The 24,244-nt window shown below is 42.7% G+C and overlaps 1 pseudogene; it reads right to left on the reverse strand.

Annotated features, from left to right (window-relative positions):
- Positions 1-4,026: 4,026 nt before the first annotated feature.
- On the reverse strand, positions 4,027-8,940 carry LOC111091872 (annotated as a pseudogene).
- Positions 8,941-24,244: the final 15,304 nt, after the last annotated feature.

Below are 24,244 nucleotides of genomic sequence, written 5' to 3' on the forward strand. Positions count from 1 at the left end.
TTAATCCGGAGGTGGTTGCCTGGACTTTATTCCACAGACAATGGAGGAATGACGTAGATTTTTCAGAATGGTAATTTTGAAGGGTTGACGTGATCCTGATGACAACAGCAGCGACCCTTGATTGACCAGACTAAGTGCTTTGTGTTTGTTCACTTGTTTAGCTCTCGTCATTCTAAGGATTGGGTGATATTAACCCCATTTGTGTTGACTGTATCTCTCAGAGGCTAAGGAAATTACTTAGAATCTTGGAGTCAGCAGATGGCCTTGCCCAGACTTGAACCCTGGTGTGTTTTCCTGCAATTCCCAAGTCTCCCACTAGCCACAGGGCTCCCTTGGGACGCTGGTGATGACAGGAACATGGATGGGACAGTGTTTGGACCATTTGCTCTTGTACACTTAGGCCTCTGAAATATGAAAATGTAGACTTGTCCTTGTGTGAATCAAGCAGAGATTTAGTGATGAGAGGAGGTATACTTCCTCTCCTGGTGAGCTTTAAGCAGTACCTCTCCTAGGCCTGGGATCTCTCCTTGGATGAATTGCTCAGAACACAGGAACAGAAAGAGAAATGTACTGTTACTGTAAGATCAAGCCTGGCTTCATCTCTGTCTACAATTAATTATTCTCAATCAGATAACTCAAAGAAGTGTCAGGTTTTGCTTGATGAACTTAAAAGGAAAATCTCTGTTCCCTATCCTCTGCTGAACTTATTTAATTATCAGAATATTTGCATTTAGGATTTGACAAATGCTAACATGTACTGTTGAGTGTTCATGATAGTAAACCCACAAATTCTTTCCATCTTTAGAAAAATAGTTCGCTGTGAATTAATTTTGACTCATTTCAATAGCAGTGATAATACTACATTCATTTGCTATTCCAGTAGCTATTACTTGCATCTTGACACAAATTGCTTTCTAATTCAGTCTTTATTTTTCAGTTGCCTGAAATAATATCCTCAGTAGGTACGGCCTTTCATCAAGAAATTGCTCCCAAATATTCTCTGTTCTAATGCCACCTTATTTTCTTCAGAGCATAATTTTAGTGGACTCATGGAAGATTTGAAATCCGATGTCTCTCTACTGCTAAAGTACCAGGAGGCAATAAATGGCCGTTTTTTTTGTAGGTGATTAAATAACAAAGTGTAGCTTAGGCATCTCCTAATCACCAAGCCCAAATCATGCTATTGAATGAATTTTCCAACTGTGGCAGAAATCTTTCTAATACACGGGAGGAAAGGAGATGAAAGAAGCCAGCCTTTCAAAGCTTTGTGCCATGGAAGGACCGTGACTGTTATCTTCCTGGGTGATCATTGACATCCCATCAAGGTTGAATTACTGGCTTAGCTGAATGGGTCTGGGAAGATGAATCTAAAATCAAATGCCAGTTGAAGAGCACAATCTCTGAAGAAAGGCAGTGGATGCAATTGAACAATCATATGTGAGGGGATATACGTTTGGTTAATTCAGAAGTGAGAGCTACTGAATCTTCTTGTCACTCAGTGATCGATACATATTCTAGTAAAAAGCCGTTGCATTCCAGGTGCCTTCCAGGCGGAGCATTAGGTAGGCCTCTCTCCTCCTCACCTGATCTGACCCCCTCATTGCACCTTTGCTGATGGAAAACAGACTAATTACCTGTAATATTCGGGGCTTCTTCTCCATCCCAATCTGTACTATACTGAGGGAAACTGCTTTTTTCTTAGCAAAACTAAATAATAAAGTCATAGGTCATCCTCGCTGAATGCTCGTTCTTGTGATATTGAAATTATGACTCAGAGTGCTTCCTGCTGGACTACACACATTTGGAGTGTTTGTGCTTCAGCTCTGTTCCCTGAGATCTTGGTACTCAGCCTGTCTCTGGACCAGCAGCTCCAGCCTCCAACGGAGGATTGTTAGAAATGCAGGCTCCCAGGCTCCACTGCATGCCTGCTGAATCAGAATCTTCTTTTGAACAGGAGTCCCGGGTAAGCTGTATGGCCTTGAGCATTTGAGAAGTGCTGCCTGAGAGGGAAGGTGGGGAAGAGGGAATGTTAAAGGACATTTGAGGGAACATCAAAACCGGTTGATCAGAGGGGTGCCTCGGGTGGCTCAGGCGGTTAAGCCTCCGACTTTGATTTTGGCTCAGATCCTGATCTCAGGGTTGCGCTGGGCGTAGAGTCTGCCTAAGATTCTCTCTCCCCACCCTCTCTCTCTCTGCTCATCCCGCCCCTCTCCCTCTCAAAAAATAAAATGAAATAAAAATAAACTGATTGGTCAGAAGACTTAGTGGAGGAAGAGGAAGGGTGGAACACTTATCACGGAAACTGGGAGGAAAGGTTTCTCAGAAGCCAAAGAGGGACATTTAGTAGGAATAGAATTAGACCCTCACATCAGATATTGTAGAAAGCTTAAGGAGGTATGTCTGCAAAAAAGCTTAAGGAGATATGTCTGCAATAAAGCTACTGGATTTGGCATGAGGGAGGTTCTTGGGGACAGAGGAGGAAGCCGGACTGTGGGAAAGTATGATCTGGAAAGAGTAACTGAGGACGAGTTTGACTAACTTGAGAAGTTTGACAGCTTTGGTGCAAAAAGAGATTGGAGAAATTGCTTTGGGGGTTAAAGGAGCCCCTGGTAAAGGCAAAGGGAAGGCAGGCATAGGGTAGTGATTGAAAATGCATGTGGACCAAGGGTGCTTTCCCGGCTGGGCAGTGGTAGGATTCCCAGGACAGGCAGCGGAGAGCTTTTAATCGGAGGAGGCTCCCTCTCCCTGGTACAGAGGGGACGGACTGTGGAGGATGAGAAGGTCGATGAGGAACCTCATCCCAAAGGGAGAGGAACTCTTCTCAGGCCAGTGGGAAGGGAAGCCTCCTGCTGAGAACTGACAGAAGGACCCAAAGGAGGCTGAACAGATAAATAATGCCTTGTTTTGAAGAGAATCTTTACATTCCTCTACTTGAGATCACAAAGTATCTTTAATAAAGAGTGTGATAGATTATTGATTAGATTTCTAAGTTTCAGCTTCCAGCAGCTTGGGAGCTATTGCTCCATGGTTAGCATATGCCCTGTGTGAGCTTGGTGTCCTGTGCCCCATCGACCAAAAGCATTCCAATTTGTTCTACATGTCAGGTGTTCCCTTCTCACACACAGCAATTTGATTTCTTTTTTTTTTCTTAAAGATTTTATTTATTTATTTATTCATGAGAGACACAGAGAGAGAGAGAGAGAGAGAGGCGGAGACACAGGTAGAGGGAGAACCAGGCTCCATGCAGGGAGCCCAATACAGGACTCGATCCTGGGTCTCCAGGATCACGCCCTAGGCCGAAGGTGGCGCTAAACCGCTGAGCCACCCGGGCTGCCCAGAATTTGATTTCTGACCCCCTGATCTAGTGAACTGTAATCTCGAAACTCCTAGTCCTCCCCACCAATTGATAGATCCAGTGGTCTTTCTCCAGTTATCTTCTCCCCACCTTTCTACAACATTTGAAAATACTAACTATTCCTCTTTCAATAAAACTGACTTATATGCATATCTTTTGAAGAAACTATTAGAAATTGTTTGTTTTTTTTAAGATTTACTTATTTATTTGAGACAAAGAGAGAGTGAAGAGAGGGGCAGAGGGAGAGGAAGACAATCTCAAGCAGATTCCCATCTGGGCACAGAGCCAGACATAGGGCTCAACCTCACAACCCTGAGATCGTGACCTGAGTCAAAACCAAGAGCTGGACCCAACCAACTGAGCTACTGAGGCACCCCAAGAAATTATTTTCTTTTTTAAAAATACTTTATTTACTTATTATGAGAGACACATAAGGGAGAGGCAGAGACCCAGGCAGAGCGAGAAGCAGGCTCCCTGCAGGGAACCCGACATGAGACTCGATCCCGGGACCCCAGGATCACATCCTGAGCCAAAGACAGATGCTCAACCACTGAGCCATCCAGGTGTCCCTAGAAGTTCTTCTTCTAATCAAGTGACCAAGCTACTGAATCTCAAGGTCTCAACAGATGTTGCATCTTATTATTTGCGTGGAAGAAAAAGACTTTCTATTTATTTTTAATAAATAGCAGTTTTGTTTCTCTAGAGGTTTCAATTTCCCAAACAGTCACGACAGACAGTTTCACATGGTGGCTAGTGCTTTCAGGAAATTCTGTCAGAAGAATCCTCATTTCTAGAGGAACATTTCTAGGCCATTTCTTGGCCATCTCTCACCAGGAGTCCATCCATCGGGACTTCTTTGTGGGGCTGGCCAAGGAGTCCTGCTTTGGCTGCTAGGGTTTCATTCCACTGGATACGATTTTCCTGAAATCTCCTGAATATCCTTTGTGTCATTCGAAAATATTTCTGGAAGCAATGTTCTAAGAACAGGTGTTCTCTTCAGGTTTTATTTCTTTTGTTGTGAAGCCTTTAACACAGTCCAAAACGCCGGTTTCTCTAAGCTTATTGGAGGTTCCAAGAAATTCCTCCAAATGTTTTATCTGGCCAGATTCTGGTAAGTGTGCAACCACATGCTTTTGGTATGTTTATTAGTCACCTTTTCTGATGCTTGGGTTTGCTTTTTGTTCTGGAAAAGTAGTTGTCCAACCATTGCTCAGATGTCTCTAGTGAGGCCTGATTTCTTATTTAAGTACAGGCTCTTGCATCTGATACCAGTGGGAGGCTGGAGGGCTGTGCTTCCAGTCGAGTCTGGGGGTGGAGGGTCAGAGTCAGAGCAGGTGCCACAGCTGCTGCTCGGAAGAGCTGCCCTATATTTAAATCAACAACAAGGAGGCATAACTTATACTCAATAAAATGTACCCATTTTAAGCATGGAGTTTGTTGAGTTTTGACAAGCGTATATATTCATAACCACCACCACAATTAAGCTGTAGAACATTTCCATCATTCCAAAAGATCCCAAGGCAACCACAGGAATTTCATAGAAACATAATCAGTTGAACGGATAAAGAAGATGTGGTCTATGTATATAATGGAATATTCCTCAGCCATTGGAAACAACAAATACCCACCATTTGCTTTGACGTGGGTGGAACTGGAGGGGATTATGTTGAGTGAAATAAGTCAATGGGAGAAGGACAAACATTATATGGTCTCATTCATTTGGGGAATATAAATAAATAGTGAAAGGGAATAAAGGGGAAAGGAGAAAAAATGAGTGGGAAATATCAGGGAGGAAGACAGAACATGAGAGACTCCTAACTCTGGGAAATGAACTAGGGGTGGTAGCAGGGGAGGTGGGTGGGGGGTGGGGGTGACTGGGTGACGGGCACCGAGAGGGGCACTTGATGGGATGAGCACTGGGTGTTATGCTATATGTTGGCAAATTGAACACCAACAAAAAATAAGTTTATAAAAAAATAAAATATTAAAATTTTAAAATTTTTAAAAATTAAAAAAAAAATTATCAGTCATACAGTAGACATTCTCTTGTGTCAACTTCTTTTGCCCAACATGATGTCCTTGAGATTTATCCACGTTGGTGGATGGATCAAGTTTGTTCCCTTTTACTGTTGAGTAGTATTCCATTGAATTGAGGGACCATAATTTCTTTTTCTATGTATCTCCTGATGGACATTTAGGTTGTTTCCGGGTTTTAGCTGTTATGAACAAAGCTTCCGTGAACACTAACATACAAATATTTGGGTGGGCATATGTTATCATTTTTGGGGGGCAATAAATATTTAGGAGTGGAAGTGCTGCATTATATACTATGTACATGTTCAAGAAACTGCCAAGCTGTTTTTCCAAACTGGTTGCATTCTCCATAGCAGTATATAAGAGTTCTAGTTTCCCCATTGTTTATCTTGAACGTTAGCCACTGTAGTGGATGTGTACGCGTGTCTCATGGTGATTCTAATCTGCATTCTCTAGTGATTGATCACATTGAGGATCTTTTTTGTGCTTATTTTCCATTCCTATGTCTTACATCTTTTGGGAAGTATCTATTCAAATATTTTACACACTCCTTTTCTTTCTAAGATTTTATTTATTTAGAAAACCACTGATCAAGAGGATACCATATGAGTCAAAGGAGTCCCTACTCTGCTGCAGCAGGATTACCTACATATTTATGAGATAATTTTATTTTTTAATTAAATAATTTTTTAAAGATTTTATTTATTCATGAGAAACACAGAGAGAGAGGCAGAGACATAGGCAGAGGGAGAAGCAGGTTCCCCAAGGGGAGCCCGATGTGGGACACAATCCTAGGGCCCTGGGGTCACCCCCTGAGCCAAAGGCAGACGCTCAACCACTGAGCCACCCAGGTGCCCCAGATATTTTACACACTTCTAACATTTTCTTAATATTAAGTTGTAAAGATTCTTTATATATATTGGATACCAGTTCTTTGTCAGATATATTTATTACAAATATCTTCTTCCAATGTGTGAGCTTCCTTCTGATTTACTTAACATCTTAACAGAAATTTTTAATGACGAGGCCCAATTTATCAGTTTTTCCATTTATGATTTGTATTTTGTGTGTCCTAGCCAATACATTTTTGCCTATGCCAAGAGCGAGAAGATGTTCTCCTGAAAAACTGCCTTACACTTGAGCTCACTGCTCCTTCCCTTGGTTATATTCTAACTTACTTCCTTGTAGTCTACTTGTTTTCAGATTCCTTTTCTTTCTATTGCCTTACCAAGGACTTTGCTAAGCTTTCTCTCCCTTTGATTATCAAATAATGTTTATTCATCAAATTTAGAAAACAAAGGAATCACAATCAATAATAGCACCAATTTTCAGTGTAAGACCTACCACGTGCTAGCCATATGATCGTGGAACATGATGGTTAGAAGAGCAAGCCTGAAGTCAGTCAGTCGGGGCTGGAATTCTATTTCTACCACCTTTTACTTGCATGGTCTTGGATAGTGTTTCACTTGGTCAAAATTTACAAGATCCAATAGCAGTTTGGTAGGGTTCTTGGGAGCAAAGGATACAGAGCTAAAGCATCAGGAAAAGGTGTGCATCTTTGAAATTCAAAGGTATCGGGCACAGGCTTCCAAAGCTCTTCTTCATCTAAGAACACGCAGGATGTGCTTTCCCTCTGGTGGAGAAGCATAGGGAATGTCTCTGCCCCAGGACACCTCTTGGAGTCTCAGGGTCCAAGGCCTTTAAGTGGAGGCTTATAGCATAAGCAGATACCACCGTACAACCTGCAGTGGCAACCAAAACTCAGGACCAAACAATGAAACCAGGTGCACATCCTCAGTCTTGACACTAATTCAAAACAACCTGACAAGCCAGGGGGACATGGGTCATTGCTCAGAGTGTATATAGCAAAATCACGAATCACCAACACCAAGAACTCTTCAAGGGCCACATTCCCAGAGGTTGGCCAAGGGTGAATCATGAGCCCTTAGGGGCAACGAGGAGCAAGCACCATATCTGCTGTGTTCATTCACTCTTTCTTCACAAATCATCTCCCTGAAGCCTTACCTTTCCTTATCTGTAAAATGGGAAAATAAACATAATTCCTTCATAAGGTTGTTAGAATTAAATGAGATTATATACATAAAGCTTTCAGCATTAACTGTTGGTACATAGTTATTGCTCAATAACTACTGGCTATTAATATTAAGCATTTTGATCCTCTCTCATGTAAGGATAACAGTATCTGTTTTGTTGGGAGGCCATGAGAACCAAACACAGGTCTAGTAGATAGTTTAACACAGGGCTTGGCTTTTAAATCCGTACTAACCTTGGTGCCCCCAATAACCCCATTATCCAGAAGAAACCGTGATTAACATGTTGTCATATATGCCTTCCACTCACCTTATTAACAACTAATTTACACTGCTTTTTCAATAAAGCAGTGAAAAAATTAACACCTTTTTCAAAGCAGACACACAGAATTGTCTCCTAAATGGATGATGACAGCAGGATCTGTGGCAACTCCCATGTCTGAAGCGCCCAGGAGGCCACAGCAAATGCTGGAAGGTATACAGCTGTTGTAGCTGCATAAAGCAGGACCATCAGTCAGCATCCCCTCCTCCCTGAGGCCAGGCAACGCTGTGTGCTTCTAAGATTAGGATTTGTGAACATGTGCCCCCTTAACTTCCACTCTTTCATCCAACAAATCATTCTTGTCTTCTGTGGTGCAAACAGGACTCTAGGCACTCTGGAACAAGATCCACAGAGCCCCTACCTGGTGTCTCCTGCTTCTCCCTTATTTCATGTGAGTACACTCATTTTAAATTAAGTGCCTTTTTATTACTCATGGTATTTTAGGAATTTGCCACTCTGGATAAAGCTGGAAATGAATGCATGACTCTGGTCTTTTCCTTCATAGGTTTTCTCTGACATAGTTGAGGTCCTACTGTATTCCACATTTTGTAATTTTCCCCCCACCATACTCAGGCCCCAAAAGAAGCCATTTTCCACGTCATTAAAATTCTTTCATAGGGGCACCTGGGTGGTTCAGTGGTTGAGCATCTGCTTTTAGCTCAGGTCATGATCCCAGAGTCATGGGATCAAGTCCCACATCGGGCTCCCTTCATGGAGCCTGCTTCTCCCTCTACCTGTGTCTCTGCCTCTCTCTGTGTGTCTCTCATGAATAAATAAAATCTTTAAAAAATTAATTAACTAAAAAATAAAATTATCTCATAAATGTGTAAGTAATTCTGCTGCAACAGAGTAGGGACTCCTTGAAGGATACCATATGAATGGTATCCTCTCGATCAGTGGTTTTCTAGCTTTTTGGACCACAAGCCATTGGGAGAAGTACATTATACATTGTGACCCTGTACACACACACACCTGAAAAGAAGTTGCATGAAACAGTACTTACCTTTACTGCATGCTATGCACTCTGAAATGTTCTTTTTTATTCCATTTAATGTCTTTTTTTCAAAAACTATTGGTCTAATGTACCAGTGGTTACTGCTATCGATGTTCTTGGTGTTCCAAAGTTGGATAAACGAGGGCTGATACTTCTCTTCCTCCTCTTTCATCTCACAGTCCATCTGTCTCAGTTGGTTTTCCCTCAAAGTAGAGCCTGGGGTAAGGGTTGGGATGCAGGTTATTTATTTAGGAAGTGACTTCCAGTAAGAGTACAGAACTGAGAAGGAAAAGGAAAAACAAGGCGTATTATAGATTTCTTATTGCTCTGGGCAACCAGAGCTCAGTCTCACTGGAGAACCTCTGGGGTTTCTTCAAAGGATGGGAGGCTGGGACATTTATCTACCAACTTCCATCCTTCATGGGTTGAGCAGGTCCAAAGCACCTCCCCACCTTGCTGCAGAAAAATGGAGAGAAACAGTTGGGTACCTGCATGTGGGTGTCATGACATAGAGGCCTCCATGTAGCCTCTGTAGAACGTGAGTGAGCCGGGAGTATGTGACGCAGAGCAAAAGAGCCAGCTGCTGCTTCCTCGGAGCACGAATGTTCTCCATCCAGCCCTTTATGTCCTCCTCCCACCCAAGTCGCCCGTCTCAGCATCTTGCTGCCGTGACAGACAGACAGAACCCAAAGAAATGACTCTTCAAGGCTTAGCTCTTGACACAGAAACGTAACAGGAAAACATTCTGTCTTTCTCAACAAGACAGTTTTCTTGCTGTGGACTCAGACAAAAATCTAATTTCGGTTGAAGCTAGAAATATCTTCTAGATCAGGGGTACAGATGCCCATCACTGCTTCCGTGGCAGGGGGATCTAGAGACATGAAAATAACTCTAAACCAAGTTCCAGAATGTTCTTTTTCTTGCTATAATCATGATCTGTAAGTCTGCGTAATATAGGATGGATATACTGTCATTTATTTAATTATAAGCTTTCCTAATGTTGGACATTTGGTATGTTTTCATTCTTTCAGTATCAAAGATAGTTGTAGCAAACATCATTGAGCATAATCCCTTTTCTGAGTCTAATATTATTATACCAAGAGAGGTCAAAGTAGAAACAGAGAGTAAGAGCATGGAAACTATAAAAGCTTTTGACCCGTGTCGACCCATTGCTTTCCAAAAAGCGTACATTTAACCAATTTACAATCTTACCAGTCATGTGTGTGTACTAGGCAATCTTACAAACATCCTTTTTAAAAAAAGAAAATGTCAATGTTGAAAATTTAGAAAGCATGGGAAAGTGTAAGTCATAGTAATAACAAATAACCCCCAATCCCAAGACAGCCACCGTTTGACATTTTAATATATTTTAGTGTCTTTTCCATTCATATAAAAAATATATACGTATAATTTAAGAACAAAATAGGGTAGACCACATATAAGAGTTTGTATTCTGGCTTTCTCATTTAATATTTTATTCCATTTTTCAGAAAGATATTTTTAAATGGTTGCAAAATGTTTCATCTGTGTCAGTTAGGAATTGTGTTTGGCTGCTCTGAACAGAGTTTGAGTAGCATAAACATGGAAGGGTTTATTTTTCTCATATAATGAGACATCTGGAAGGAGGCAGTTGCTGGCTTTGTTACAGTGGTTCAAGGATGTCAGAATTGCAGTCGCTACAATTCTCTTGGCTTTTCTGTCATGGTCCCCACATGGCTATTGGGGCTTGAGCCATCATATCAGTGATCAAGACAGCTGGGTCCAGGCAGCCATCCAGGCACTTGGAAGTCTCACCCAAGGATTTCTGCTCCTATCTTATTGGCCACCCTTATCTGCAAGGAAGGCTGTAAAATGTAGTATTTTTAGCCAACCACATTGCTGGCCACAATAATATAGGGTCTTGTTAATAACAAAGAAGAAGACAATGGAAATTGGACAGCCAGCTGTCTGCCACAGCATTATACGGGTGCCATGTTTTATTTAACCAATTTCCTATGGAGGAGGATTTGGCTTTTCCCCTGGTTTTCACCATTTTACCTTTATATCTCTCACCATAACATCTTTATCTTTCTTATTTCCTTACGATAAATGCCCAGATGGAATTAATAACTCAAATCGTGGGATGCAAAAATGCCTTTTAGAAAGGTCCCACCAATTTATACTCTCACCAGCAATGTATAAAACTGTTGGGCAGTCTTTCCGAGAGTCACTCATTGACTACTTGCTTTCCGTCCAACTCCAGATGGTCCCTTGTGATTCTTTTTTGAATATTAATATCATTCACAAATGTTAGAAAAAGCAATCAATCCTTAAATAGAATATGTCAAAATGGCAATTGCTGAGCACTATGCCTCTTATTTAATTATATATATATAGCAGGAGAAAATGTCCTTGGAGAATGAGCCTGCAAGGTGACAGACACATTTTCGACTTGTATGTTCTTGTATTTTGATTTTTGAAGGAGTCCCTGAGATGGTTTTGATACCAGTAATGACATGGGGGCACAGGAGAAAGGATGACAAGGACAAGACCCATTTAAGAACTTATCAAGAAATCTAAATCAATTTAGGATCTTTAAAGTTTAATATTAGAAGCTATTATGGAAGATACGAATCTTAACACAACTATAGCTATTCCACAAACCAGCGCAATTTCGGAGAAGTTTGGAAGCCCCATCCATTGAGTTGCATTCTAATGGAACTAATGTTAGCAGAGAGAGCACATGGCCGCATTGCTGAGCTGGATTCCTCCACGGTCCCAGGCAAGAGCCGAAATATGAGATATTTAGAAGCATATACAGTTAACATGGTCTCAAAAATTCACACTTCAAATAAATCTCTGGTAAATTAAATTGAAATTGAAATGCACTGTGGAACTCAGATAAAAATAACTCATAGTAGCCCCCATTCAGTTAATGTAACAAAATTAAAAAGTGATTGCAGCAAATTCTTTAGCAAAGAAGATCACTTTTTTTCTCTTAAGATGACCTTTTTTTTTTTTTTTAATTCATGAGAGATACACAGAGAGAGAGGCAGAGAGAGGCAGAGACGTAGGTATTGGGAGAAGCAGGCTCCTCAAGGGGAACCTGATGCAGGACTCTATCCTGGGGCTCTGGGATCACGCCCTGAGCCAAAAGCAGATGCTGAACCACTGAGCTACCCAGGTGTCCCAAGACAATCACTTTTTTTTTATGATTTTATTTATTTATTGATGAAAGACACAGATTGAGAGGCAGAGACACAAGCAGAAGGAGAAGCATGCTCCATGCAGGGAGCCCCATGTGGGACTCGATCCCAGGACCCCAGGATCAGGCTCTGGGCCAAAGGCAGACACTCAACCACTAAGCCACTCAGGAATCCCTTCTTTTTAAATAAAAATAGTCACCTGAGAGATGGCTCAGTGGCTGAGTGTCTGCCTTTGGCTCAGGGTGTAAGCCCAGAGTCCTGGGATCGAGTCCCACATCAGGCTCTCTGTATAGACCTGCTTCTCCTCCCTCTTCCTATGTCTCTGCCTCTCTCTGTCTTAAATAAATAAATAAATAAATCTAAAAAAAAAGAATAATCATCTGATAATTGGTGTTTTGAGAGTGGTTTTCTACTTTAAAGCAGGGCTTTAAGTTCTGTCAAAATATCCATAGCTTTTAGCCTTCCTTGCTCAAGCTAAGATGGAAAACCATTGAAAAAAGTGATATTTGCATGTGTATTCATAGAATTTATAGCCTATGTTCTAAATAGTGCTATGTACAGGCTCATCTAGGTCCCCAGAACATCACACACATATGTTATTTCACGTGTAACATAGTTCAACATTCTAGAGTAGATTTTGTAGGCCATGTCTTGAGCCCAGGGAGCAGGGGCCATCATTCTTTCAGGAGGGTAGAGATAAACAATATAGAGTTACTTCCTGCCACCCTGGGGCACAAGAAATCTGGGTGTCTTAACTAGACTGGGCAGGAGGGCTTGGGTGGCTCAATCAGTTGAGTGTCCAACTCTTGATTTCAGCTCTGGTCATGATCTCAGGGTTGTGAGATCCAGCTCCACCGTCTGCTGTCCTCTCCCTCTGTTCCTCCTCTTTGCCTTCCCCCAAAATAAATAAATAAAATCTTAAAAAACAAACAAACAAAAACTAGACTGGGCACATAGTAGAAGGTCAATAAATATCTGGTGAATTTTTTAAAAATATGGTATAACCCAAATGCAATTTATCTCTAAGTAGTAAGATTATATGTGACTTTTTTGCTTTTTTGGTTTTCTGTATTTTATGAATGTCCCTCAAGACCTAGGTGGACATTTATGATTAGGTAAAATAAAACAGAAGTGTTTGGTTTTTTTTTTTTTTTTAAGATTTATTTATTTAGGGATCCCTGGGTGGCGCAGTGGTTTGGCGCCTGCCTTTGGCCCAGGGCGTGATCCTGGAGACCCGGGATCGAATCCCACGTCGGGCTCCCAGTGCATGGAGCCTGCTTCTCCCTCTGCCTATGTCTCTGCCTCTCTCTCTCTCTCTCTCTCTCTCTGTGATTATCATAAATAAATAAAAAAATTAAAAAAAAAAGATTTATTTATTTATTTGAGAGAGTGTGTATGAGCAGAGGGAGGGGCAGAAAGAGAAGGAGAGAGAATCACAAGCAGAGGCCATGCTGAGCTTGGAGCTGGACTTGGGGTTCGATCTCCAATCCTGAGATCACGACCCAAGCTGAAACCAAGAATCGGTCGCCTTACCGACTGCACCACCCAGGAAACCCCCAAAAATGTTTTTTCTTTTAGCTGTGTTTCAGATCATGATTCCTAGGACATGTTTGCTAACTTATGAAGTAGAGGAAGTAGATGACATAGTGAATTAAGCATCTTTATCAAACATATTTAAATATTTCATATTTTAAATTAGACATAAGCTTGGAATTTATGTTTAGCTTCTTGGTATATATGTGATAAATGGAGACAGAGAGAAAATTAGTAAGTGGATCAGTCAATGAACTGTAATTCTTTGCATGAACTAAGTCTTTAAAACCCTCAAGCGATGACAACGTGTGAATTCTACTGTCTCGCATTTTATGCTAATACTTTATTTATATAACTAACAATTCAGGATACCAGATTTGTGGTTTTTATATTTGTGATTTTACTATTTGTTAAGCATTTACCTTTATTTCGTCAACACTTAGGAAAATTATATGAAAAAATGTAATAAATTATCTTATTAAATGAAGTATACTGCATATGGCTTAAACATTTTTGATGACTTAGTCAAAATACACTTTTAAATTAAATTAAAATTTAATGAGTATATATATGAGTATATATATATAAAATTCAATGAGTATAAAATTTAATGAGTATATATATGAATATATATATGAGTATATATATATATATGCTACCATAGCAGTCTATAAATTCCTCTATCACTTTTGTTATTATTATCTACCATTTTTTGTATGTCTACTATGTGCCAGGCAGTATATTAGTTGTTCCCTATAATAAGTAACATAATTATTATAAGAACTCTCTGAGGTACTTATTATTATTTTCTGTCTTAAGATATTGAGGCAGAAAGATAGCTACCTGCCCAGCTAATTGTTGAAAGGGCAATGTTAGGATTTGCACCCAAGCCCACTTATCTCCTAATTCATATTTTAATCACAGTTCTACTGTCTCCCAAGTAATTTTACACGTCTGTTTCCCCACGAAGATATAAACTCCTAAACAGCAAGGACCACATCTTAGGCTATCTCCAGTGTCTGACCCATGGGGAGGACTCAGTAAATACTGAAATAAACCAAACTTAGATTTGAACATCAGTCTCTAAGTTAAGGGAAAACAACAACAAGAAGCCCGATAAAATTGTTCCTTCGTAAGTAATTTACAGTTGTAGCTGCCCTGACTTTTTTCCTGCTCTTAAGCTAGTTAAGAACTTATTTTATACCCCTATAGAAAAATGGGCAAAAGAAAAATTTCCCCAAAAAAAAGGATAAAAATGATTTGACATATATGAAAAGATGTTCAACTTTACTAACAGCAAAATAAACGTAAATTAAAATGACAATGAGATAAAATTTCACAGTTATCATATTGTCAAAAGGCAAAAAGCTTGGCAACACCCTGTGTCGATGAGGCTGTGAGCTATCAGGGTGCTCTAATAAATTGTTGGGGGGAATGCAGAATGATAAACCCCTATGGAGTTAAAGTCATCAAAATCTAACAATATTTATTTGCCTTTGCCCTTTGACTCATGAATCCAACTTTGAAGAATTTATGTTAGGAGCCTCCCAGCTTCAGTGGTACCCTTTAGTACCCACTGTGTCTCTGTGACCATGGACTGGACCCAAGCATTTTTCCTTAACAGAGAGCATGATGCTAAGCTTTGTCAGTAGAGGGTGCTAGAAGGACATTGCAGGAGGAAGGGGGTGCTATTTGTGGTTCTGGGGTGCTGATTTTGTTTTTATTTGCTCTTGCTGTACAGTCCATCAGTGCTGTACAGTGGGGGTGAAGGTGATGGAATCAGGTGGTGCCAGAATCAGTTGACCTCCTGGCCCCAGCCAACGCCTTGTGACCTACTGGTTGCCCACTCTCTGGTGGGGACACCAGGTGCTCCAAGTAAGGCCCTGACTATCCCTTTGTGCTTGGGTGCCAGAGGATTGTTTCCTGCTTGCCTGGCCACCCTGGGAAACTTTAGCCCAGGGAACTCAGCACACTTCCGGCCATTCAATAAGCTGCGACCATGCATACCTGCTCCACTAGGTTTTAACCTCACTGGGGGACGCCTGGGTGGCTCAACGGTTGAGTATATCTGCCTTTGGCCCAGGGCGTGATCCCGGAGTCCAGTGTCGAGCTCCCTGCATGGAGCCTGCTTCTCCCTCTCCCTGTGTCTCTCTCTCTCTCTCTCTCTCTCTCTCTCTCTCTGTGTCTCTCATGAGTAAATAAATAAAGTCTTAAAAAAAAAAAAAACTTTTTTTATCATGATGAAGTCCCAATAGTTCATCTTTACCTTTGTTTCCCTTGCCTCCAGAGACATATCTAGTTAGGAGTTGCTGCAGCTGAGGTCAAAGAGGTTGTTGCCTGTGTTCTCCTTAGGATTTTGATGGTTTCCTGTCTCACATTTAGGTCTTTCAACCATTTTGAGTTTGGTTTTGTGTATGGTGTAAGAAAGTGGTCCAGTTTCATTCTTTTGCATGTGGCTGTCCAGTTTTACCAACACCATGTGTTGAAGAGACTGTCTTTTTTTTCTGTTGGATATTCCTTCCTGCTTTGTTGAAGGTTAGTTGACCTTAGAGTTAAGGGTTCTCTATTTCTGGGTTCTCTATTCTGTTCCACTGTTTTTTGAATTCTCTATTCTGTTCCATTGATCTGTGTGTCTGTTTTTGTGCAGGACTATACTGTCTTGATGATCACAGCTTTGTAATAGAGCTTGAAGTCTGGAATTGTGATACCCCCCAGCTCTGTTTTTCTTTTTGGGGGTTGCTTTGGCTATTTGGAAGTCATTTGTGGTTCCATACTAATTTTAGGATTGTTTGTTCTAGCTCTGTGAAAAATACTGTTGATATTTTGATAGACATTGCATTAACCATGTAGATTGCTTTGGGTACTATATTTTAACAATATTTCTTCTTCCAATCCATGAACATGGAATGTTTTTCCATTTCTTTGTGTCATTTCCACTTTTTTAAATAAGTGTTTTATAGTTTTCACACTATACCTATAAAGACCTCACAGATCTTTACCTCTGGTTAGGTTTATTCCTAGGTCTCCTATGGGTCTTGGTGCAATGGTAAATGGGATCAATTCCTTGATGTCTCTTTCTGCTGCTTCATTATTGGTGTATAGAAATGCAACAGATTTCTGTATGTTCCTTTTGTGTCCTGAGACTTTCCTGGATTCATGTATGAGTTCTGGAAATTTTTTGGTGAAGTCTTTTGGGTTTTCTACATAGACATGTCATTTGCAAATAGTGAAAGTTTGATTTCTTCCTTGCTGATTTGGATGCCTTTTATTTCTTTTTGTTGTCTGATTGCTGAGGCTGGGATTTTCAGTGCTATGTTAAATAACAGTTGCCAACTCTACTTTAGAGTTCTCTGTGCATCTTTATTATACTTCTATCACAGGCTAATAATTGTTAATGTTGGGACACCTGGGTGGTTCAGCGGTTGAGCACCTGCCTTCAGCTCAGGTCATGATCCTGGGGTCCTGGGATTGAGTCCCACATGGGGCTCCCCACAGGGAGCCTGCTTTTCCCTCTGCCTCTCTCTGTGTGTCTCTCATGAATAAATAAAATCTTAAAAAAAAAAAACAAGTGTGAGAAAAAAAGAAAATTGAATGCAAACAGAAACCAATTAACAGTATTTGAAATTAATAGGATGACCACAGGGAGGAAAAAGAAAAAAAATTAATTCAAATAATATTTGAGCCAATATTTTAAATACCCTCAGTCTAAAAAAAAAAGTGAAAAAGAAATATTAAATTCTGTATAATAGGGCTTTTTTTTATATATATAGATCATGGTTACAGCAGTTCTGAAACTCTTTTTGAGGTATTGTCAAATTAAGCAAGTAAGTACATATATTGATGTATTAGGAGCCAGGGTTCTCACTGTGGGAGAAGAGAGATATAAATATGAACCAGGAGAATACTAAAAAGAACACCAAAATATTTGTTGCTTTGGAATATCTGAAGTAATCCAGATAGGTAGGTAGGTAGGTAGGTAGGTAGGTATATAGATAGGTAGATAGATAGGCAGACAGACAGACAGAAGCAATCATGCTATAACAGCAGTGAGCAACCTAGTGCCCAGATCATGGTTTTTAAATATTACGATACTAAAAGGAACCAAGGTCCCTGGGAAAAATGGCTGATTCTAGACACAAAACAGTTAAAATATAAGGTGAGCCAGAGTCATCTTCTTATGCCAAAAACCAAGGATATGCTCAAAAAATTGTGGCAATCTATCAAAAGGAAATGGGAGCTGGCTTAGAGGGGCTTATACAGGTTAAGCTGGGACACTGTGAACATCAAGTGAACAATGGTGTTAATAAATTATATCCCCATTAAACCAATAATCCACTTACAGACTAAAAACTAAGAGCTACAACTATCAAACTTCTTTCTTTAGAAGAAAATCTTGGTGATACTGGAATACAATAAAGATTTCTCCTAGAGGACACAACAAACCCAATGACAACCATCTGTGATCCTGGATTGGAAGAAAGAAACCCTATGGAGGACATATTTGGGGACGATTGGCACATTTGAATGGAGAGTGTGTATTATGAAATGATACTGTTATCACTGTTGAGTTCCCCGAGTTTGGTTATTTTACTGTGGAAAAGAATGTCTTTGCCATCAGGAGACAGATACTAATGAATCTGAGGGGCACGGGGTCACAGAGTCTGCAATTTGCTTCCAATGTTCCTACCGACACCGCTCCCACTACTACTACCGGCCCACCACCATTCATAATAATAATCAATACAGCAGCTGTGGCAAAATGTTCACTGGTCCATCCAGGTGAAGGGGCACCCGTGGCCCCTCTTCATCGGCTTCCGGCCACACTGTGTGGTCGCCGAGCCACATGAGGAGCCAGGGGCCCTTGCAGTCGCCTCTACCCGCTGCTGTTTCACAGCTCCCCTCGTGCTCCCATTCCTTTATCGTCTTCTCCACCAGAGCTGGGTTGAGGTGCCCTGCAGGTGTTCCCCTCTTTCGTCTTCATGAAAAGCCCTTCACCAAATGACGTGGCTGTCATTTTCTGCATCCACACAGCTGAGAACTGGAGTCCCAAGAGGGCCAGGGCCTTGCCTGGGGTCGTCGTAAGGCAGGAACTCACCCCCAGGACTCCAGGTCTGGGGACCACTTGGCCTTCATGCAGGCCTCAGACTCTGGGAAGCAGACAGAGCGGCTCTGCGAGCTTAGGAGGGGGAGCCTGAGAAGGCGGCCTCTGGGGAATTCAGTAATTAGAAAACAGAACTTCATAATGTGGGAACAAATGAACATCTAAAGATTTAATGTCCACATCATCACGCCCTCAAATGACCCACAGTTTCATTTCATCTTCTGTTCATCAGACCACAGGTTAGCCTCACACAGGTGCCGTTATTATTATTCTCTGAGATACATAAAATATCCCTTTATGGGATCCCTGGAATGGCTCAGTGGTTTGGTCCCTCCTTCGGCCTAGGGCATGGTACTGGGGACCCGGGGTCCAGTCCCACGTGGGGTTCCCTGAGTAGAGCCTGCTTCTCCCTCTGCCCCCCCCCCTCTCTCTGTGTCTCTAATGAATAAATAAATAAAATCTTTAAAAAAATCTTAAAAATAAATAAATAAATACATAAAATAAAATATCCCTTTGGACATGGTAATATGCATCTGGTTTTGTGTATCTGTGTGTTTTTAAACCTCCTATTGTACAGAAACATAAAGAAGGAAACAAGCAGAAATGATCCTGCTGATATTTAAAAGAAAAAGAAATACATACGTTAAAATATTTAAAATGTTAGGTTTTAAAAAATTAGTTTTTCCATTGAAAATATGTGTTTTTAGAACAGACTCTATGACTTTTTTTTTTTAAGATTTTATTTATTCATGAGAGACACACAGAGAGAGGCAGAGACATAGATGGAGGGAGAAGCAGGCATCCTGCGAGGAGCCCAATGCGGGACTCGATCCCGGGACACAGGGGTGACGCCCTGAGCCAAAGGCAGCTGCTCAACCGCTGAGCCCCCCCAGGCGTCCCGAGTCTAGGACTTTTTTTAGCAGCTGTAGGGAATTTCATTGTAAGGGTGTGGCTCGGGTATGTGTGTATGTGTGTGTATGTATGTGCAGATGTGGCACCAGGACATGTGCAGGCATGTGCGTGTATGCGTGTACATGGTGTGTACGGCTGTGCGTGAGTGTGTGTGTTTATGCCTATGATCACTGCCTTCGACTGGTGACTGTCTCTTTCAAGAGCTTATAAGCTCCTGGAAGTACAAGGCTCCTGTATGCCTGATTTCCATCTCTCAGCATCTGAGCAAAGGAGCTACAACTCATGTTTGTTGAGACATGACATTTATTGGCACATTACAGGTTCTTTATAAACGAAGAGCAGTGATGGGGCACCTGGGTGGCTCAGCCGGTTAAACGTCTGCCTTTGGCTCAGTTCATGATCTCAGGTCCTGGGATTGAGTCCCGTGTCAGGCCCTCTGCTCAGTGGGGAGCCTGCTTCTCCCTCTCCCTCTCCCTCTGTGCTTTCTCTCTCTCTCTCTCTCTCTCTCTCTCTCAAATAAATAAATAAAATCTTTAAAAAAAAACAAATGAAGAGCAGTGATAAATTGCATAGGCTCAGACTACTCGGGTTCAAATGCTACTTGCACAGCTTACTGTGAAGTCTGGGATGGCTCCTGGGGAGGTTCCTTGGCCTCCCTTGCCTCGGTTTCCCCATTGTAAATGGAGATATCATCAGTGCCTCTGGTCAGGTTCTCTTGCAGGAGAAATGGCTTGGGGGGGGCATGGGATTCATGGAGGGAGTCCTCTCAGGAGACAGAAGGGAGGGAAGTGGGATGGTGCAGAACTAAGTCAGGACAAGGTGTCAGCTGGGGTCCAGCTACAATCTGATTCACAGGAAGCTCATGAATTGGCCCATAAAGTCAGTCCCACGTAAGGCAGGGAGCTGACTTTTTATGCCCTACGTGTTGCAGGAATTCTCCGCCTTTAGTGCCCATGATTCTTGGTCACACCACTTGGAAGAACAAAGAGGTAGACCAGCTGAAGAGTGGTGGCAGCAAAGCAAAGTTTACTGAGCAAAAGTATAAGGCTCCCGGGGACAGAGGGAGCCCTGAGAGGGTTGCCCCTGGAGTTTCTCAGTTTAGGGATTTTTATGAGCTCTTTTGCAGAACCATCTTAAGGAATAAGGGTGTGCTGGGTCGTGCCAATCAGAGCTTTGGTCCATATCTGTCCACCTACTAGGTCAATGTCAACCTGCTGATGGTCCTTTTTTGCTGGCATCTGGGGGCTTATGTCTTAACTGCCCCTCGCAAATGCTTTGTGGTCATTTGCCTTATTTTAGGATGTTTTACAGAGGTCGTTTCTGCAAAGGCTGCAAAGCAGACTGCCTGTGTGGTCCTGTCTAAGCTCAATACACTGCTATTTTGTCTTGGCTGTCCTGACTCCATATTTTCTTGCTGGGGACCCTGGCCCGGACCACCTAACTGTGCAACTAACTCCTAACACATCCTTAGTCACCCACGGTTGGTACGCGGTGAGAGATTTCTCTCACTCTTCTTGGGCAGAAGGCAATTCTCCAGAGAAAAGGGAGAGCTGTAAACCGCTAGCAACCCACAGGCACAGCGGCTGGGAGGTGGGTGCACCCGCCTGGTCAAAAGGGCTGAGGATACCCGCAGCATCCACTACAATCACCACCTCACAAGGTCACTAGGAGGGTTAATCATGATATCACATATAAAGCACATTAATAATGTTTTGAGGGGCACCTGGGTGGCTCAGCTGTTGAGTGTCTGCCATTGGCTCGGGTCATGACCCCAGGGTCCTGGGATTGAGTCTCGCATCAGGCTCCCCAGGGGGAGCTGCTTCCCCTCTGCCTGTGTCTCTGCCTCTCTCTCTCTCTCTCTCTCTCTCTCTGTCTTTCATGAATAAATAAAATCTTTAAAAAAAAAAAAAAAGAAGAAGAAAGGAGGGGAGATATACCCATGAGCCTAGGCTCTGGCACCCACCCAAACCTCAGTGACTTAAAACTAGATTTGGGAGGGGGGGCACCCGGGTGGCTCAGTGGTTGAGCATCTGTCTTTGGTTCAGGTCGTGATCCCGGGGTCCTGGGATTGAGTTCCACATCAGGTTCCCCTCAGGGAGCCTGCTTCTTCCTCTGCCTCTCTCTCTGTGTCTCTCATGAATCAATCAATCAATCAAACAAACTAGATTTGGGGCCTATTCATTCTCCTTGTCCTTCATGAGGGAGTGCGTGGGCCTCTCAGGGTCCAGGCTGACAGTGTGGCCACCATCTCAGGGTTGCCAGGTATGGGGGATAGTGGCAACGATGGTGGCCCCCAGGCAATCACACGGCCACCTATACCACTGTGTCCTCTCAGTCGGTTCCCTCCTTCCACATTCACTCATCACAGCAGCAGGAAGAGAGCCCTAGAGGGTCTCACATCTGTGATTTAAGTGACACTTGTCACTTCTCACCATAATTCCTTGGCTACTGCTGGTCATATGACACCACCTTACCCCAGAGGGCCACGAGTTGATATCGTTCCGTGTGCCCAGAAAGCCAGCAATCCTGGGGGAGAAACACGGACTCCCACAGAGGTGCAGGAGGAGAGTGGAATTCTCATCATTAAGGACCTTTGGGGAGTGAGTTGCAACGACTAAAGATGTCCTAGAGTCTTCCTCCCTGCCTCATTCCACATGTGGACAGTAAAGACCTGTCTCTGAGGTACTACTTCTTTGAGATAATCTCCAAATTTGAAGCCTCATTTGCCCCTCCTAACTCACAGGATAAAATCCAAATTCCTCATGTTGTGTCCATTCCAGCTGCTTCTCTGTCCATGCCCACAGGAGGATTCAGATGTGTCAGGTCATGCTAAGGGGACAGGTAGTGGCAGAGACCATTCTGGGGACTAGAAGAAGAGAAATTGAGGGAGCCCCATAGGCAAAAAGGGAAAAAGACAATGAATATGAGCTGGGTCTGATACCAGTGCCTGGGGACAGTACCGACCTGTCACCCGGATGGGTGTAGGCCAGATTCCTAAGCAAGGGGCTTACTGCAAAGGCTAAAAAGAATTATTTTTATGAGAAAATATCTGACAGTTCAAGGCAGCCTCATTTCGGGAGATGGGGAATATAAAAGGTGGGGAAAGGGCTTGCCTCCTCTTCAACGGGGAACCCAGGCAGGCATCTTCACCCTGGCACGTTATCAGGGTCAGTAGTAGTGCAGGGCTTGGACCCAGCTGGGGAGCCATGGTGCAGTGTGGTTTTGGCAGATAGGGGCGAGAGACAGCACTGGGGGCCTTGATAACAAAGGAGCACTGCTGCCTTGGCAGTGGCGGTGAGCATCAGAGGCCATGGCCATATGCATGCCCATGGAAAGATAAAGCAGGTAAGGGGGAAATGGGGATGCCACAAGGCAGCAGATGTCCTGAGTTGGGTTCCTAGGTACACAGAAGTCAGCCAGAAGTAATTTCTTCAGCCACTGGATAAGTGAGTGGGCATCTACTGTTCAGGCGGTAAACAAAATGGATAGTCCCTGACATCATGAAGACTCCATTCCAATGGGAGAGACAAAAAAAACAAAACAAAACAAAACAAAAAAAACACATTTAATTAATATATGATTAAACGTGTGTGTGTGTGTGTATGTGTGTGTAACTCTAGTGTATTAAGAGAGAGACTTTACAGTCTTTGTGAAGCACAATAGAATGACATTATTACAATCCTGACTTGTACTCCGAGGCTGCTGCAGCCAGGAGAGCTTCAAGGACATCTGCGATATTGCCACAAGTCTCCTAGACCCCTCAGACCTTGACTGTGAAGGGTGATGAGTCCTCTTGGTTGATAAAGAGGAGGAGGTGGGCTGAGATGCTGAGATGGATGGAGCAGGACTGGGCCAGGGGGCCGATGCTGCCATCACCAAGGAGAGGACATAAAAGCTTCCACTACTGTGGCTAAAGGGACATTTGGAATCTTGTCCTAGTCCAGGCTGGTGGTACTAGTGCCTAAAAGTCTCCCCCAGAGGATAACACCAGGAATCTCTGATCAAAGTTGTTCTCAGTGACAAGCAGGTGGAAGATGCTGGTTCTAAGAGAATGAATGCATCCTGAAAGAAGCAGGGCCATGCCAATGGCAGGTGCCCAGAGAAGCGTCCAACAACCCGGAGTGTAGGGAGGGCCTGAAAAGGTGGTCAACGAAGGCTCGTTCAGTGAACATTTAGCAAGACCCTTCTATGTGACACACTCTAGCCACAGAGTAAGAATGGGGGTACAATCTGCAGAGAGGTTGAAAGGCAAGCATTCACGGCCCCGTGGGATTGGGGGCAGCCAGGGTCCCCACAGAGTTCCTGACTATGAATGCAGTTCAGCCACCACGTCATGTAACCGGCTGCCCATGAAAAGGAATCACAGACACCCCTGCCCCTTTTGCTCTGACTTCTTCCCCTACTTCCATTACCAACCCCCTGTCCCCACAAATGTATCCCAGGCACGTCCCATAGATACGATGACTGAGTCCTTGCCCCTTCTGTTTTGACCCCTTGGCTCTCTGCTGAATTTAGCTTGTATTCAGTCGTGGACTCTAGGTTTTTTTTCACCACTTGGAGTAAAATTCCTATTCTGAATATTCTTGGCTCCAAGCCTTCATGTCCGCCTGTCTGGCCTGCATCCTGGTCAAACTCACATCAGCAACCTTTACGAGAGGCTTGATCATTTAGCCATGAACCCACGGCTCCAGGGGCAAGCCTGTTGCTATGGCAACATGATCTACCAGGCACACGCTGTCACTCTGCTTTGGGACTAC

Source organism: Canis lupus, chromosome 23 (assembly GCF_011100685.1).
Source record: "Canis lupus familiaris isolate Mischka breed German Shepherd chromosome 23, alternate assembly UU_Cfam_GSD_1.0, whole genome shotgun sequence".
NCBI lineage: Eukaryota > Metazoa > Chordata > Mammalia > Carnivora > Canidae > Canis > Canis lupus.